Raw genomic sequence first — 6071 nt, 5'->3', positions numbered from 1 at the left:
TCCCTTAAAGTCCATCCGTGTTGCTGTACATGCAAGATTTCCATCTTTTTTATGGCTGAAAACCATTCCACTGTGTGTGTATGTGTGTGTGCACGCATGCATGCACACACATGCACCACGTTTTCTTTATTTTAGCTGGAGTTCCCCTTGCAAATTTATTTTTCAAAGTACTGGTGACCACCAGAGTTTTGAACAAAGCTGCCTGAAAGTGGAGTAGGCGTCCTCACCATGGCTGCCCAGATGCAGCTCACCAGGGCGGTAATCTCCCTTGAGGAGCTGGACTCCTTCAAGTACAGCGACCTTCAGAACATCAGAACTTAGCTACAAATCTTGGCATCTGGACTAAGCTGAAGGCAGACAAGTTGCTAAAAGCCTTCAAAGCCCACCTTAAACATGAGGCAAAAAAAAAAAAAAAAAAAAGAAAGAAAGAAAGAAAAGAAAAGAAAATCGGAACGTGGCAGATAAATGTCTTTCTTTCCATGATGGAAGTCAGACCTCTGCATTATCCTGTGATGAGGCTGAACTGCAGAGCTGTGGCCAGGAATGAGCTGAGAGAGAGCCATCTGGTCATGGCACCAAAACCAGGAGAGGGTGCAAGACAGTCCTCAGGAACACTGACACCCAGGATCATTCAGAGATAAAAGTAAGTGATCGCACTGAATTCCAGAATCAAGAGAAGCAGGAACACCAGGATCTCAGAACAGTTGCAGAAGTGCCTTCACCACCAGATGGGAGCCAAGGAGAGGAGAATGCCATTTCCTCAGGACAAAGAAGAAGTGGAAATGAAGATTTAAAAGGACCTTCAGAAGGAAAGAAGTCTCTCTACACAGATGGGTTTTCCAAACCTGGAAAAATCAAAAGAACTATAAGCACAACTCCAAACTTCAAGAAGCTTCATTAGGCTCATTTTAAGGAAATGGAGTACATCGATCAATATATTGAGAGAAAAAAGAAAAAAAAAATGAAGAATACAATGCATTTCATGAACTGAAGAAGCAGCCGGTCACCAAGGGTACAGGGGTGACTCCAGTTTCTCTCCAGGTAAGACTCCCTTTGGCTTGTATTCCCACCAGCCAGTGCTGCTCACAGGGCTTGCCACTGGGCACTGCAGACAGGAGCACCTTGTGTGGGAGGGGCTCTGCCAAGCATTCCGAGCTCTGGGGAACTAAAATGAATGTCGGGTTTTCAGCTGCTACCAAAGATAATGAACATAAGCATTCACTGACCAAGACTTTAGCCAGAAAGCCTCCACATGTGGCCATATCTGGGAGTACCCCAAAAGGCCAGGCTGTGCTCGGGATAGACAAGATAAAGACCACAATTGGGAGTTCTGCTTCTGTCGTTACACCATTCAAGCTGACAACTCAGGCAGCACAGACTCCAGTCTCCAGCAAGAAGCCAGTGTTTGATTTCAAAGCAAGTCTGTCTCGTGCCCTCAACTATGAGCCCCACAAAGGCAAACTGAAACCATGGGGTCAATCTAAAGAAAATAATTCTCTGAAGGAACATGTAAACAGAGTTAGCTTCCACAAAAAACTTGCAAACAACCTCCTCTCCAAACTAGGGAGAAACATTGGAAACAACATGAGCAAAAACAAAGGAGAAGAAAGCAAAAGTTTTAAGAGCTCAAAAATACCTCATTATGGCTGAAGATTAATTTTTTAACATCCTGTAAATAGTATTTTATTCTGAACCCTTTCTCTAGTGTAAATATTTTTTTCTACTGTCTTCCCCACTTTAGTCAAAAGACTTTTCTGCTTTGTTCACTATCTACGTAGTGTTGGTGGTTCTCTTCACATGCTACATCCCTGAAAAGATGTTACTAACCTTAAAGCTCACAGATTCTTTCAAATGTTTTTTTGTTTTGTTTGTTTGTTTTTAAAGGTTTTATTTATTTGTCATAGAGAGAGAGAGAGAGAGAGCGCGCATGAGCACAGGCAGACAGAGTAGCAGGCAGAGGGAGAAGCAGGCTCCCTGCTGAGCAAGGAGCCTGATGCGGAACTCGATCCCAGGATGCTGGGATCCTGACCCAGCCGAAGGCAGCGGCTTAACCAACCAAGCCACCCAGGCATCCCCTTTCAAATAGTTTTTACCTATCTCTGTACAACTCAGTTTTCCAGTGACTCATCCTATAGATTCTTGATCTAGATTTTTAATGTCAAGTTTCCTCTGCTGACAGAACTGGAATCGTCTTCTAGACAGAAACATTTACCTGATGGAAGGTAGTTCTCCCACAAGCTTTAGTAGAACTTGGACCACTAACAAATAGAGAAAGCCACTTCTTTCTCCTCTAGAAAATCAAGTAGTCTTAATGAAACAGGGAACCAAATGGGTTAGAGACGGCATATTCTACTTTGAGAAGTGTTTTGTTACCTATGCATGTTTGTTCAGATCACTTGATGTAATTGCCGTCTATCACTCAATATATTCTTAAAAATTCTAAAAAAAAAAAAAAAAAAAAAAAAGTACTGGTGAAAGACAGGTCTTGTAGAACCTCCCAGGATGAGTTTTTATTTAAATTCCAGTTAGTTGACATATAGTGTGACATTAATTTCAGGTGTACAATACACTGATTCAACACTTCCATACAATAGCCAGTGCTCATCATAGCAAGGGCACTCCTTAATCCCCATCACCTATTTCACTCACCTCCCCACCCACCTGTTCTCTGGTAACCAAAAATTTGTTCTTTATATTTAAGAATCTGTTTTTTTTTTATTTGCCCCCCTTTTTCCTTTGCTCATTCACTTCTTAAATGTCACATATGAATGAAATCATACCGTATTTGTCTTTCTTTGAATTATTTCACTTAGCATAATACTCTCTAGCTTCATCCACGTTCTTGCAAAAGGCAAGATTTCATTCTTTCCATTGGCTAATATTCTATTTTATATATATCTATATAAAAATTTATATATATATATTTATATATATATATATATATATATATATATTTATATATATCCATCCATCAGTCAGTGGACACATGACTGTTTCCATAGTTTGACTATTGTTGATAATGTTGCTATAAACATCAGTGTTCATGTATCCTTTCTAATTAATATTTTTGTATTCTTTGGGTAAATATCTACTAGTACAATTCCTGGCTCATAGGGTAGTTCTATTTTTAAATTTTTGAGGAGCCCCCATACTGTTTTTCAGAGTGGCTGTACCAATTTGCATTCCCACCAGAAGTGCAATACAACAATACATGTTGCAGGTGTGAAGTGATATCTCATCATAGTTTTGATTTGTATTTCCCTGCTGATGAGTGATGTTGAGTATCTTTTCATGTGTCTGTTGGTCATCTGTATGTCTGCTTTAGAATAATGTTTGTTCTTGTATGCTGCTGGATTATTTATTTTGGGAGTGTTGAGCTTTATAAGTTTATCTAAGTTTACATATTTTGGATGCTAGCCCTTTTTAGATATGTCATTAACAAAAATCTTCTCCCATTATGTAGCTTGCCCTTTAGTTTTGTTGGCTGTTTCCTTCACCATGCAGAAGCTTTTATTTTTATATAGTTCCAGTAGTTTATTTTTGCTTTTGTTTCCCTTGCATCAGGAGACATATCAATAAGGACGTTATTATGGACAATATCTTCTCTAGAATCTTTATGGGCTCATTGTGTCCTTTTTCACTTATTTATATGTTTGTTGTAAGAAGGTGGTCCAGTTTCCTTTTTTTTTTTTTGTAAGCTGTTGTCCAGTTTTCCCAACATCACTTGTTGAAGAAACTGTCTTTTTCTCATCGGTTATTCTTTCCATCTTTGTTGAAGATTAATTGACTATATAGTTTTGGGTTCTTTTATGGGTTTTCTGTTCTGTTCCATTTATCTATATGTCTATTTTTGTGTCAGTACCATACTGTTTTGATCACTACAGCTTTGTAATATAACTTGAAATCTGGAATTGCATTGCTTCCAGCTTTGTTTTTCTTTTTCAAGGTTGCTTTGGCTATTCACAGTCTTTTGTGACTCTATATAAATTTTACAATTATTTATTTTAGTTCTCTTAAAAATGCTGTTGGTATTTTTTTTTAAGATTTTATTTATTTACTTGACAGACAGAGATCACAAGTAAGCAGAGAGGCAGGCTGTGATGGGGGGGAAGCAGACTCCCTGCTGAGCAGAGAGCCTGATGTGGGGCCCGATCCCAGGACCCTGGGATCATGTCCTGAGCCAAAGGCAGAGGCTTAACCTACTGAGCCACTCAGGCACCCCTGCTGTTGGTATTTTGATAACAATTCCAATAATGGTGTAGAATTTTGGGGGCAGTATAGACATTTTAACAGTATTTGTTTTTCCAATCCATAAGCATGGAAAGTCTTTCCCTTTTCTTTTCAGCATCTTCAATTTCTTTCATCAATGCTTTATAGTTTTCAGAGTATAGGTCTTTCAATTCTTTGGTTAGGTTTATTCCTAGGCAACTTCTGATTTTGGGTGCTTTTGTAAATGGGATTGATTTTCCTTTATTTCTCTTTCTGCTGCTTCAATATTGGTGTAGAGAAGTGTTATAGATTTTAAAACATTTTTTTATTATTAATTTGGCAGACAGAGATCACAAGTAGGTAGAGAGGCAGGCAGAGAGAGAGGAGGGGAGAGAAGTGTAATAGATTTTTGTATGTTGATTTTGTAACCTGGAACTTTAATGAATTTGTTTATCAGTTCTAGCAGTTTTTGGGTGGAGTCTTTCAGGGTTTCTATAAAGGAGTATTGTGTCATCTGCAAATATTAACAGTTTCCTTGCCAATTTGGATGACTTTTATTTCATACTATGTTAAATAACAGTGGTGAAAGCAGACATCCTTGTGTTGTTCCTGACCTTAAAGGAAAAACTCTCAGTTTTTTTCCCATTGAGAGCAATTTTCACTGTGGGTTTTTCATAGGATGGTCTTTATTATGTTGAGGTATATTCTCTCTAAACCAATTTTGTGGGGGGTTTTATCATGAATGAATGTTGTACTTTGTTAAATGTTTATTCTGCATCTTTTGAAAGGATTATAAGGTTCTTATGCTTTTTCACTAATGTGGTTATCAGGCCAACTCATTTGCAAATATTGAACCACTCTTGCAACCCAGAAATAAATCCCACTTGAACATGGTAAATTATTTTTTAATATATTGTTGATTCTGTTTGCTAGTATTTTTATGAGAATTTTTACATCTATATTCATCAGGGATATTGGCCTATAGTTCTCTTTTTTAGTGAAGTCCTTATCTGGTTTTGGTTTCAAGGTAATGCTGGATTTATTGAATAAATATTGAAGTTTCCTTTTCTATTTTTTGGAACAGTTTGAGAAAAATAGATATTAATGCTTCTTTAAGTGGTAGAATTTGCCTGTAAAACCATTTGGTTCTGGACTTTTGCTTATTGAGTGCATTTTTTTAAGATTTTATTTATCTTTTTGACAGACAGAGATCGCAAGTAGGCAGAGAAGCAGGCAGAGAGAGAGGAGGAAGCAGGCTCCCTGCTAAGCAGAGAGCCTGATGTGGGGTTCGATCCCAGGACCCTGGGACCATGACCCAAGCCAAAGGCAGAGACGTAACCCACTGAGCCACCCAGGTGCCCCTATTGAGTGTATTTTGATTAATGATTCCATTTTTTGCTGGTTTATTCAAGTTTTCTATTTCTTCCTGTTTTAGTTTTGATAGTTTAAAGGTCTCTAGGAACTTATCCATTTCTTCTAGGTTATCCACATTACTGGCATATAGTTTTTTCATAATCTCTTATAATTTTTTATATTTCTGTGGTATTAGTTGTTATTTTTCCTCTCTCATTTGTGATTTTATTTATTTGGGTCCTTTCTTTTTTCTTTTTGATAAGTATGGCTAGGGATTTAACAATTTTGTTGATTTGTTTTTCAAAGAACCAACTCCTGGCTTCTTTGATCTGTTCTATGGTGTTTTTGTTGTTGTTGTTTCTATGTCATTTATTTCTGCTCTAATCCTCATTTTTTCCTTTCTTTTGCTGGCTTTAGGCTTTGTTTATTTTTCTTTTCCAGCTCCTTCAGGTATAAGGTTAGTTTGTGTATTTGAGATTTTTATGACTTCTTGAGTTAAGTCTGTATTT

The 6071-nt window shown here is 37.5% G+C and overlaps 1 pseudogene; it reads left to right on the top strand.

Moving 5' to 3' along the window:
* Nucleotides 1-228: 228 nt before the first annotated feature.
* Nucleotides 229-1657, top strand: LOC101688491 (annotated as a pseudogene).
* Nucleotides 1658-6071: the final 4414 nt, after the last annotated feature.

Source organism: Mustela putorius, unplaced genomic scaffold, assembly GCF_011764305.1.
Source record: "Mustela putorius furo isolate JIRA1106 unplaced genomic scaffold, ASM1176430v1.1 tig00000135_pilon_pilon_pilon, whole genome shotgun sequence".
Lineage (NCBI taxonomy): Eukaryota > Metazoa > Chordata > Mammalia > Carnivora > Mustelidae > Mustela > Mustela putorius.
This window is presented reverse-complemented; position numbering and strand designations above follow the sequence as displayed.